This window comes from Pelophylax lessonae (assembly GCF_965119305.1).
Source record: "Pelophylax lessonae genome assembly, chromosome: 1".
In the NCBI taxonomy this organism is placed as follows: Eukaryota; Metazoa; Chordata; class Amphibia; order Anura; family Ranidae; genus Pelophylax; species Pelophylax lessonae.
In genome coordinates this window covers 485,684,127-485,697,502 of record NC_138768.1, presented here as the reverse complement: position 1 = coordinate 485,697,502, position 13,376 = coordinate 485,684,127, and positions in this window count along the sequence as shown.

Here is a 13,376-nt window from a genome sequence, read left to right as displayed (position 1 = left end):
GACCAAATGCAGTTATTTTGACTTAAAAAGGCGTTTAAGACACTTGGAGACCGAAATAGAGTCATTTTAACTAAAAAATAATTTTCAGGCCATTGGAGACCAAATGGCCGGTTTTAGACAAATCTTGTCTAAAACCGGCTTTTTAAGGCTCTAAAAGAAAAAAATACAGTCATTTTGACTAAATTGTTTTTCAGACCTTTGGTGACCAAATGCCGTTATTTTGACTAACAAAAGGTTTTTAGACAGTTGGAGACCAAAATAGAGTCATTTTGACCAAAACATTTTTTTCAGGCCATTGGAGCCCAAATTGCCGGTTTTAAACAAATCTTGTCTAAAACCGGCTTTTTAAGGCTGTAAAAGACAAAAAATACAGTAATTTTGACTAATTTTTTTTTCAGACCTTTGGTGACCAAATGCCGTTATTTTGACTAACAAAAGGTTTTTAGACACTTGGAGACCAAAATAGAGTCATTTTGACCAAAACATTTTTTTCAGGCCATTGGAGCCCAAATTGCCGGTTTTAAACAAATCTTGTCTAAAACCGGCTTTTTAAGGCTGTAAAAGACAAAAAATACAGTCATTTTGACTAATTTTTTTTCAGACCTTTGGTGACCAAATGCCGTTATTTTGACTAACAAAAGGTTTTTAGACACTTGGAGACCAAAATAGAGTATTTTTGACCAAAACATTTTTTTCAGGCCATTGGAGCCAAATGTCTACAATCTTGTCTAAAACCGGCTTTTTAAGGCTCTCAAAGAAAAAAATATAGTCATTTGGACTTAATTTTTTTTCAGACCTTTGGTGACCAAATGCAGTTATTTTGACTTAAAAAGGCTTTTTAGACACTTGGAGACCAAAATAGAGTCATTTTAACTAAAAAATAATTTTCAAGCCATTGGAGCCCAAATGGCCGGTTTTAGACAAATCTTGTCTTAAACCGGCTTTTTAAGGCTCTAAACGAAAAAAATACAGTCATTTTGACTAAATTGTTTTTCAGACCTTTGGTGACCAAATGCCGTTATTTTGACTAACAAAAGGTTTTTAGACACTTGGAGGCCAAAATAGAGTCATTTTGACCAAAACATTTTTTTCAGGCCATTGGAGCCCAAATTGCCGGTTTTAAACAAATCTTGTCTAAAACCGGCTTTTTAAGGCTGTAAAAGACAAAAAATACAGTAATTTTGACTAATTTTTTTTCAGACCTTTGGTGACCAAATGCCGTTATTTTGACTAACAAAAGGTTTTTAGACACTTGGAGACCAAAATGGAGTCATTTTGACCAAAACATTTTTTTCAGGCCATTGGAGCCCAAATTGCCGGTTTTAAACAAATCTTGTCTAAAACCGGCTTTTTAAGGCTGTAAAAGACAAAAAATACAGTAATTTTGACTAATTTTTTTTTCAGACCTTTGGTGACCAAATGCCGTTATTTTGACTAACAAAAGGTTTTTAGACACTTGGAGACCAAAATAGAGTATTTTTGACCAAAACATTTTTTTCAGGTCATTGGAGCCAAATGTCTACAATCTTGTCTAAAACCGGCTTTTTAAGGCTCTAAAAGAAAAAAATATAGTCATTTGGACTTAATTTTTTTCAGACCTTTGGTGACCAAATGCAGTTATTTTGACTTAAAAAGGCGTTTTAGACACTTGGAGACCGAAATAGAGTCATTTTAACTAAAAAATAATTTTCAGGCCATTGGAGACCAAATGGCCGGTTTTAGACAAATCTTGTCTTAAACCGGCTTTTTAAGGCTCTAAAAGAAAAAAATACAGTCATTTTGACTAAATTGTTTTTCAGACCTTTGGTGACCAAATGCCGTTATTTTGACTAACAAAAGGTTTTTAGACACTTGGAGACCAAAATAGAGTCATTTTGACCAAAACATTTTTTTCAGGCCATTGGAGCCCAAATTGCCAGTTTTAAACAAATCTTGTCTAAAACCGGCTTTTTAAGGCTGTAAAAGACAAAAAATACAGTAATTTTGACTAATTTTTTTTTTCAGACCTTTGGTGACCAAATGCCGTTATTTTGACTAACAAAAGGTTTTTAGACACTTGGAGACCAAAATAGAGTCTTTTTGACCAAAACATTTTTTTCAGGCCATTGGAGCCCAAATTGCCGGTTTTAAACAAATCTTGTCTAAAACCGGCTTTTTAAGGCTGTAAAAGACAAAAAATACAGTAATTATGACTAATTTTTTTTCAGACCTTTGGTGACCAAATGCCGTTATTTTGACTAACAAAAGGTTTTTAGACACTTGGAGACCAAAATAGAGTATTTTTGACCAAAACATTTTTTTCAGGCCATTGGAGCCAAATGTCTAAAACCTTGTCTAAAACCGGCTTTTTAAGGCTCTAAAAGACAAAAATACAGTCATTTTGACTAAAGTATTTTTCAGACCTTTGGTGACCAAATGCAGTTATTTTGACTAGAAAAGGCTTTTTAGACACTTGGAGACCAAAATAGAGTCATTTTGACCAAAAAAATCTTTCAGGCCATTTAAGCCCAAATGTCTAAAATCGTGCCTAAAACCGGCTTTTTAAGGCTCTCAAAGAAAAAAATATAGTCATTTGGACTTAATTTTTTTTCAGACCTTTGGTGACCAAATGCAGTTATTTTGACTTAAAAAGGCTTTTTAGACACTTGGAGACAAAAATAGAGTCATTTTAACTAAAAAATAATTTTCAAGCCATTGGAGCCCAAATGGCCGGTTTTAGACAAATCTTGTCTTAAACCGGCTTTTTAAGGCTCTAAAAGACAAAAATATAGTCATTTTGACTAAATTTTTTTTCAGACCTTTGGTGACCAAATGCCGTTATTTTGACTAACAAAAGGTTTTTAGACACTTGGAGACCAAAATAGAGTCATTTTGACCAAAACATTTTTTCAGGCCATTGGAGCCCAAATGGCCGGTTTTAAACAAATCTTGTCTAAAACCGTCTTTTTAAGGCTGTAAAAGACAAAAAATACAGTAATTTTGACTAAATTTTTTTTCAGACCTTTGGTGACCAAATGCCGTTATTTTGACTAACAAAAGGTTTTTAGACACTTGGAGACCAAAATAGAGTATTTTTGACCAAAACATTTTTTTCAGGCCATTGGAGCCAAATGTCTAAAACCTTGTCTAAAACCGGCTTTTTAAGGCTCTAAAAGACAAAAATACAGTCATTTTGACTAAAGTATTTATCAGACCTTTGGTGACCAAATGCAGTTATTTTGACTAGAAAAGGCTTTTTAGACACTTGGAGACCAAAATAGAGTCATTTTGACCAAAAAGTTTTTTTCAGGCCATTGGAGCCCAAATGGCCGGTTTTAGACAAATCTGGTCTAAAACCGGCTTTTTAAGACACTAAAAGACAAAAATACATTAATTTTGACTAATTTTTTCAGACCTTTGCTGACCAAATGCATTTATTTATACTAAAAACGACTTTTTTAGACACTTGGAGACCAAAATAGAGTCATTTTAACAAAAAAAATTTTCAGGCCATTGGAGCCCAAAAATCTAAAATCTTGTCTAAAACCGGCTTTTCAAGGCACTAAAAGACAAAAATACAGTCAATTTACTAAATTTTTTTTCAGATCTTTGGTGACCAAATGCAGTTATTTTGACTAAAAAGGCTTTTTAGACACTTGGAGACCAAAATAGAGTCATTTTGACCAAAACATTTTTTTCAGGCCATTGGAGCCAAATGTCTAAAATCTTGACTAAAACCGGCTTTTTAAGGATCTAAAAGACAAAAATATAGTAATTTTGACTACATTTTTTTTCAGACCTTTGGTTACCAAATGCAGTTATTTTGACTAAAAAAGGCTTTTTAGACACTTGGAGACCAAAATAGAGTCATTTTGACCGATTTTTTTTCAGGCAATTGGAGCCCAAATGGCCAGTTATAGACAAATCTTGTCTAAAACCGGCTTTTTAAGGCTCTAAAAGACAAAAATACAGTCATCTTGACAAATTTTTTTATCAGACCTTTGGTGACCAAATGCAGTTATTTTGACTAAAAAAGGCTTTTTAGACACTTGGAGACCAAAATAGAGTATTTTTGACCAAAACATTTTTTTCAGGCCATTGGAGCCAAATGTCTACAATCTTGTCTAAAACCGGCTTTTTAAGGCTCTAAAAGAAAAAAATATAGTCATTTGGACTTAATTTTTTTTAGACCTTTGGTGACCAAATGCAGTTATTTTGACTTAAAAAGGCGTTTTAGACACTTGGAGACCGAAATAGAGTCATTTTAACTAAAAAATAATTTTCAGGCCATTGGAGACCAAATGGCCGGTTTTAGACAAATCTTGTCTTAAACCGGCTTTTTAAGGCTCTAAACGAAAAAAATACAGTCATTTTGACTAAATTGTTTTTCAGACCTTTGGTGACCAAATGCCGTTATTTTGACTAACAAAAGGTTTTTAGACACTTGGAGACCAAAATAGAGTCATTTTGACCAAAACATTTTTTTCAGGCCATTGGAGCCCAAATTGCCGGTTTTAAACAAATCTTGTCTAAAACCGGCTTTTTAAGGCTGTAAAAGACAAAAAATACAGTAATTTTGACTAATTTTTTTTTCAGACCTTTGGTGACCAAATGCCGTTATTTTGACTAACAAAAGGTTTTTAGACACTTGGAGACAAAAATAGAGTCATTTTGACCAAAACATTTTTTTCAGGCCATTGGAGCCCAAATTGCCGGTTTTAAACAAATCTTGTCTAAAACCGGCTTTTTAAGGCTGTAAAAGACAAAAAATACAGTAATTTTGACTATTTTTTTTTTCAGACCTTTGGTGACCAAATGCCGTTATTTTGACTAACAAAAGGTTTTTAGACACTTGGAGACCAAAATAGAGTATTTTTGACCAAAACATTTTTTTCAGGCCATTGGAGCCAAATGTCTACAATCTTGTCTAAAACCGGCTTTTTAAGGCTCTAAAAGAAAAAAATATAGTCATTTGGACTTAATTTTTTTCAGACCTTTGGTGACCAAATGCAGTTATTTTGACTTAAAAAGGCGTTTTAGACACTTGGAGACCGAAATAGAGTCATTTTAACTAAAAAATAATTTTCAGGCCATTGGAGACCAAATGGCCGGTTTTAGACAAATCTTGTCTTAAACCGGCTTTTTAACCACTTAAGCCCCGGAGGATTTACCTGCTAAACGACCAGAGGGTATTTTGCGATTCGGCACTGCGTGACTTTAACGGACAATTGCGCGGTCGTGCGACGCTGTACCTAAACGAATTTGGCGTCCTTTTTTTCCCACAAACAGAGCTTTCTTTCGGCGGTATTTGATCACCTGTGCGATTTTTTGATCACGCGCTATAAACAAAAAAAGAGCGTCAATTTTGCAAAAATAGCAATATTTTTCCCTTTTTTTTATATGAAATTCCCCCCAAAAAAAATGTAAAAATCAAAATTTTTTAATATTTTCGGCCAATTTGTTTTATGCTACCTATGTTTGGTAAAAAAAATCGCAAAAAGCGTATTTTGATTGGTTTGCGCAAAAGTTATTGCGTTTACTAACAAAGGGAAAGATTTTTGTCATTTTTGTTGTTTTTTTTTTTAACGCGTAATGGCGGCGATCTGCGATTTTTTTTGCGGTACTGCGACATTGCGGCGGACAGATTGGACCCTTGACTGACATTTTTGACACTTTTGGGGTTACCAGTGACATTTCTACAGTAATCAGTGCTATATATATGCACTGTTACTGTAAAAATACACTGGTAGTGAAAGGGTTAACTTTATTTGAGAGGGAGGGGCTGTGTGTGTCCCTAGGGGCGTGATTCTAACTGTGATTGGCTGTGGCTTCAACTGTATGCAGAGTGATCAATGGATCTACATAGTAGATCCATGTGATCATTTCTCATACAGAGAGGAGAATGACAGGCAGCTTGTTTACACAAGCTGCCTGACTTTCTCCCTCTCCCCCGCCGATCGCAGAGTGGCCGGCGGCGATCGGGTCCGCCGGTCACACGCGCGGGGGGGTCCGTGACCACGCGGGAGCGGGAGCGCGCCTCCAGCGGCGCGCGCTCGCTCCCTAAACCCTCACAGGCGAGCGACGTAGACCTACGTCACTTTGCCTGTGAGGGGCTGACCGCCGCCGTAGATAGTCGTGCGGCGGTCGGCAAGTGGTTAAGGCTCTAAAAGAAAAAAATACAGTCATTTTGACTAAATTGTTTTTCAGACCTTTGGTGACCAAATGCCGTTATTTTGACTAACAAAAGGTTTTTAGACACTTGGAGACCAAAATAGAGTCATTTTGACCAAAACATTTTTTTCAGGCCATTGGAGCCCAAATTGCCGGTTTTAAACAAATCTTGTCTAAAACCGGCTTTTTAAGGCTGTAAAAGACAAAAAATACAGTAATTTTGACTAATTTTTTTTTCAGACCTTTGGTGACCAAATGCCGTTATTTTGACTAACAAAAGGTTTTTAGACACTTGGAGACCAAAATAGAGTATTTTTGACCAAAACATTTTTTTCAGGCCATTGGAGCCAAATGTCTACAATCTTGTCTAAAACCGGCTTTTTAAGGCTCTAAAAGAAAAAAATATAGTCATTTGGACTTAATTTTTTCAGACCTTTGGTGACCAAATGCAGTTATTTTGACTTAAAAAGGCGTTTTAGACACTTGGAGACCGAAATAGAGTCATTTTAACTAAAAAATAATTTTCAGGCCATTGGAGACCAAATGGCCGGTTTTAGACAAATCTTGTCTTAAACCGGCTTTTTAAGGCTCTAAAAGAAAAAAATACAGTCATTTTGACTAAATTGTTTTTCAGACCTTTGGTGACCAAATGCCGTTATTTTGACTAACAAAAGGTTTTTAGACACTTGGAGACCAAAATAGAGTCATTTTGACCAAAACATTTTTTTCAGGCCATTGGAGCCCAAATTGCCGGTTTTAAACAAATCTTGTCTAAAACCGGCTTTTTAAGGCTGTAAAAGACAAAAAATACAGTAATTTTGACTAATTTTTGTTTCAGACCTTTGGTGACCAAATGCCGTTATTTTGACTAACAAAAGGTTTTTAGACACTTGGAGACCAAAATAGAGTCATTTTGACCAAAACATTTTTTTCAGGCCATTGGAGCCCAAATTGCCGGTTTTAAACAAATCTTGTCTAAAACCGGCTTTTTAAGGCTGTAAAAGACAAAAAATACAGTAATTTTGACTAATTTTTTTTTCAGACCTTTGGTGACCAAATGCCGTTATTTTGACTAACAAAAGGTTTTTAGACACTTGGAGACCAAAATAGAGTATTTTTGACCAAAACATTTTTTTCAGGCCATTGGAGCCAAATGTCTACAATCTTGTCTAAAACCGGCTTTTTAAGGCTCTAAAAGAAAAAAATATAGTCATTTGGACTTAATTTTTTTCAGACCTTTGGTGACCAAATGCAGTTATTTTGACTTAAAAAGGCGTTTTAGACACTTGGAGACCGAAATAGAGTCATTTTAACTAAAAAATAATTTTCAGGCCATTGGAGACCAAATGGCCGGTTTTAGACAAATCTTGTCTTAAACCGGCTTTTTAAGGCTCTAAAAGAAAAAAATACAGTCATTTTGACTAAATTGTTTTTCAGACCTTTGGTGACCAAATGCCGTTATTTTGACTAACAAAAGGTTTTTAGACACTTGGAGACCAAAATAGAGTCATTTTGACCAAAACATTTTTTTCAGGCCATTGGAGCCCAAATTGCCGGTTTTAAACAAATCTTGTCTAAAACCGGCTTTTTAAGGCTGTAAAAGACAAAAAATACAGTAATTTTGACTAATTTTTTTTTCAGACCTTTGGTGACCAGATGCCGTTATTTTGACTAACAAAAGGTTTTTAGACACTTGGAGACCAAAATAGAGTCTTTTTGACCAAAACATTTTTTTCAGGCCATTGGAGCCCAAATTGCCGGTTTTAAACAAATCTTGTCTAAAACCGGCTTTTTAAGGCTGTAAAAGACAAAAAATACAGTCATTTTGACTAATTTTTTTTTTCAGACCTTTGGTGACCAAATGCCGTTATTTTGACTAACAAAAGGTTTTTAGACACTTGGAGACCAAAATAGAGTATTTTTGACCAAAACATTTTTTTCAGGCCATTGGAGCCAAATGTCTACAATCTTGTCTAAAACCGGCTTTTTAAGGCTCTAAAAGAAAAAAATATAGTCATTTGGACTTAATTTTTTTCAGACCTTTGGTGACCAAATGCAGTTATTTTGACTTAAAAAGGCGTTTTAGACACTTGGAGACCGAAATAGAGTCATTTTAACTAAAAAATAATTTTCAGGCCATTGGAGACCAAATGGCCGGTTTTAGACAAATCTTGTCTTAAACCGGCTTTTTAAGGCTCTAAAAGAAAAAAATACAGTCATTTTGACTAAATTGTTTTTCAGACCTTTGGTGACCAAATGCCGTTATTTTGACTAACAAAAGGTTTTTAGACACTTGGAGACCAAAATAGAGTCATTTTTACCAAAACATTTTTTTCAGGCCATTGGAGCCCAAATTGCCGGTTTTAAACAAATCTTGTCTAAAACCGGCTTTTTAAGGCTGTAAAAGACAAAAAATACAGTAATTTTGACTAATTTTTTTTTCAGACCTTTGGTGACCAAATGCCGTTATTTTGACTAACAAAAGGTTTTTAGACACTTGGAGACCAAAATAGAGTATTTTTGACCAAAACATTTTTTTCAGGCCATTGGAGCCAAATGTCTACAATCTTGTCTAAAACCGGCTTTTTAAGGCTCTAAAAGACAAAAATATAGTCATTTTGACGAAAAAAAATTTTCTGACCTTTGGTGACCAAATGCAGTTATTTTGACTAAAAAACGATTTTTAGACACTTGGAGACCAAAACAGAGTAATTTTGACCGAAAATTTATTTTCAGGCCATTGGAGCCCAAATGGCCGGTTTTAGACAAATCTTTAAGGCTCTAAAAGACAAAAATACAGTCATTTTGACTAAAGTATTTTTCAGACCTTTGGTGACCAAATTCAGTTATTTTGACAAAAAAGGCTTTTTAGACACTTGGAGACCAAAATAGAGTCATTTTGACCAAAAAAATGTTTCAGGCCATTGGAGCCCAATGGCCGGTTTTAGACAAATCTGGTCTAAAACCGGCCTTTTAAGACACTAAAAGACAAAAATACATTAATTTTGACTAGTTTTTTCAGATCTTTGGTGACCAAATGCATTTATTGTGACTAAAAAAGGCTTTTTAGACACTTGGAGACCAAAATAGAGTCATTTTGACCGATTTTTTTAGGCAATTGGAGCCCAAATGGCCAGTTATAGACAAATCTTGTCAAAAACCGTCTTTTTAAGGCTCTAAAAGACAAAAAGGCAGTCATTTTGACTAATTTTTTTATCAGACCTTTGGTGACCAAATGCAGTTATTTTGACTAAAAAAGGCTTTTTAGACACTTGGAGACCAAAATAGAGTCATTTTGACCAAAAAAATCTTTCAGGCCATTTAAGCCCAAATGTCTAAAATCGTGCCTAAAACCGGCTTTTTAAGGCTCTCAAAGAAAAAAATATAGTCATTTGGACTTAATTTTTTTTCAGACCTTTGGTGACCAAATGCAGATATTTTGACTTAAAAAGGCTTTTTAGACACTTGGAGACCAAAATAGAGTCATTTTGACCAAAAAAATTTTTTCAGGCCATTGGAGACAAATCTGGTCTAAAACCGGCTTTTTAAGACACTAAAAGACTAAAATACATTAATTTTGACTAGTTTTTTTTCAGACCTTTGGTGACCAAATGCATTTATTTATACTAAAAAAGGCTTTTTTAGACACTTGGAGACCAAAATAGAGTCATTTTAACAAAAAAAATTTCAGGCCATTGGAGCCCAAAAATCTAAAATCTTGTCTAAAACCGGCTTTTCAAGGCTCTAAAAGATCACCTGTGTGATTTTTTGATCATGCGCTATAAACAAAAAAAGAGTCAATTTTGCAAAAATAGCAATATTTTTCACATTTTTTTATATGAAATTCACCAAAAAAATGTAAAAATCATAGTTTTTTAACATTTTCGGCCAATTTGTTTATGCTACATATGTTTGGTAAAAAAATCGCAAAAAGCGTATTTTGATTGGTGTGCGCAAAAGTTATCGCGTTTACTAACAAAGGGAAAGATTTTTGTAATTTTTGTTGGTTTTTTTTCAATGTGTAATGGCGGCGATCTGCGATTTTTTTTGCAGTACTGCAAAATTGCAGCAGACAGATCGGACCCTTGACTGACATTTTTGACACTTTCGGGGTTACCAGTGACATTTCTACAGTAATCAGTGCTATACATATGCACTGTTACTGTAAAATTACACTGGCAGTGAAGGGGTTAACTTTTTTTGAGAGGGAGGGGCTGTTTGTGTCCCTAAGGGCGTGATTCTAACTGTGATTGGCTGTGGCTTGAGCTGTAGGAACAGTGATCAACGGTCCTACATAGTAGAACCGTATGATCACTGTTTCTACACAGGGGAGAATGACAGGGGGCTTGTTTACTTCAGTCGCCTGACTTTCTCCCTCTGTCGGATCGCCGAGTGACCGGCGGACATCGGGGGACACGTGCGGGGATCCATGACCACGCGGGAGCTCGCCTCCGGGGCGCGCGCTCGCTCCCTAGACCCTAACAGTCTAGCAACGTAGATCAACATCACTTTGCCTTTGAGGGGCTTACTGCCGACGTAAATAGTGGTTAAGGCTCTAAAAGACAAAAATAAAGTCACTTTGACTAAATCTTTTTAGACCTTTGGTGACGAAATGCAGTTATTTTGACTAAAAAAGGCTTTTTAGACACTTGGAGACCAAAATTGAGTCATTTTAACTAAAAAATTATTTTCAGGCCATTGGAGCCCAAATGGCTGGTTTTAGACAAATCTTGTCTTAAACCGGCTTTTTAAGGCTCTAAAAGACAAAAATACAGTCATTTTGACTAAATTGTTTTTCAGACCTTTGGTGACCAAATGCCGTTATTTTGACTAACGAAAGGTTTTTAGACACTTGGAGACCAAAATAGAGTCATTTTGACCAAAACATTTTTTTCAGGCCAATCGAGCCCAAATGGCCGGTTTTAAACAAATCTTGTCTAAAACAGGCTTTTTAAGACTGTAAAAGACAAAAAATACAGTAATTTTGACTAAATTTTTTTCAGACCTTTGGTGACCAAATGCCGTTATTTTGACTAACAAAAGATTTTTTAGACACTTGGTGACCAAAATAGAGTATTTCTGACCAAAACATTTTTTTCAGGCCATTGGAGCCAAATGTCTAAAATCTTGTCTAAAACCGGCTTTTTAAGGCTTTAAAAGACAAAAATATAGTCATTTTGACTAAAGTATTTTTCAGACCTTTGGTGACCAAATGCAGTTATTTTGACTAGAAAAGGCTTTTTAGACACTTGGAGACCAAAATAGAGTCATTTTGACCAAAAAGTTTTTTTCAGGCCATTGGAGCCCAAATGGCCGGTTTTAGACAAATCTGGTCTAAAACCGGCTTTTTAAGACACTAAGGGCCTGATTCATAGTACGGCGAATTGGCGTTTCGGCGTGATTTTGCGAAGCGGCGATTATTTAAGTCTGAAATTGGCATTCAAAGAACGGCGGGCGGAAAATAGCGCCTAGTGTGAGATTCATTAAGATGCAATATGGTCAGAGCGCGACTTAAAACCACGCCAGCTAAAAGCTCGACTAAAGTTTAGCCAAATTTTCCCCTGTACCCCCAAAAATCCCAAATCACTGTGGAAGGTGTGGAAGTCAATTTGGAGATGACTTGCGTTTAAAAAATCTCAAAAACTGACTTAGAAAGAGAGATATCTGCGAAAGTGTGGAAAGGTTAAACAGCTCCTCCAGCCGCGAGCTGCGAACTCGCGAATGTGCGCATGCGCAACGTCAAATTGGCTCAAAAAATTTCGCCAGCGCGATTTTGGGTCAATTTTTTTTTGAATACCGCTTGCAAATCCGCTGTCTCGCCCATAGAAAATGGCAAAAACCGGCGGAATTGGAAAAACATGCACACTTCCAACAAGGGATCCTTTAGTAAACACCATCACATTCCATACACCTTTCCTGCTAACTCCGAAATCATAGCAGTCAAATCTACAGTGTTTATATAGAACCTCCACATTCTCTGAAAAAACCCACAAAATATTACATTGGGGAATTGGTCGTCAGATAGAAAAAAAATAGATGTAAAACATATTTCAAAGAAAGATTATTAGCATTTCACACATATCAAGGAAATGTCACAATTTTGACAATATTTTATGTGTTTCCAAAGAATGTTTTTAGAAATATATTGCAAATACTACCTTTTCTTCCATATGGGTATGGCCAAGTGTTACCATTTTACTACACATTTAACTGAAGGTATATATATATATATATATATATCCCTTATACTTGGCTAATTAGCAAAGTATGCCCAACAAACAAATAGAGCTTTAGCTCACAATATTGCTACATATTGACTTTATGGGGCATCTTTTGTATTTTGTTCATGTCTTTGGATTAAAAGTTTGCTGATACACATGCCTTTTTCAAACATGAACAAAATTAATGATGTCAACATTTGGAGGATTGGAGATATCCAAGTGTTGCCCATACAGAGGGCACCTTCCGGATTCGAACTTACAAACCTACAGCAGGAAGGCAGACTCCCTAATCATTGTGCTATTTCTCAGTGAGCGTTGGGTGTTTTCCTCATGCCGTCAAAATGCTCACATGGGAACAGGGGCCATTGAACTGAATAGGATTGGATTTTTTGCCTGTTTTGGGAGCTGATCCTTGAGCTGGACAAATCCCCCTCAAACGCCCCCAAACGGGCTACGTTCACATGTACGTGTTTGTGGTCTGTTTTTGGGGCTTTTGTAGGTGATTTCATATAACAATGCCTGCCCAAAAAATGCATGTCAAAACGCCTGTGAAAACGCCAGCCAAAATGCACATAAGAACGCCTGATATAATTGCCACGCCAAATTTAGGGATGTTCATGAGTGATGAGTCAGATTGTTGGCTTACATATCTGTTCAATCGTCACAATCTCACTTCTCAAATCCCAAAAGGTGTGTTTCAATTGTTTCCCTAAATATATATTTCTCTCTCTCTCACGTAATTGTATATATATGTATGTATTCCTGTATCTAAACATTCTAAATAATGACTAGCAAACTTCAAGAGAGAATTTTTTCAATTCACATATACTATACACACCTACATACATTTCTATTCCTCATTTCTATTTCCCTTGTTTTGGCAACTGAGCATGCTCCAAAACACACAGGATACACACAGTTAATTTTTGGACTGGGCGTTACCATTCTGGGTGTGTTTGCTTGGATTATATATAGCTCACTCAGACATCAGGAAAGATTTGACCT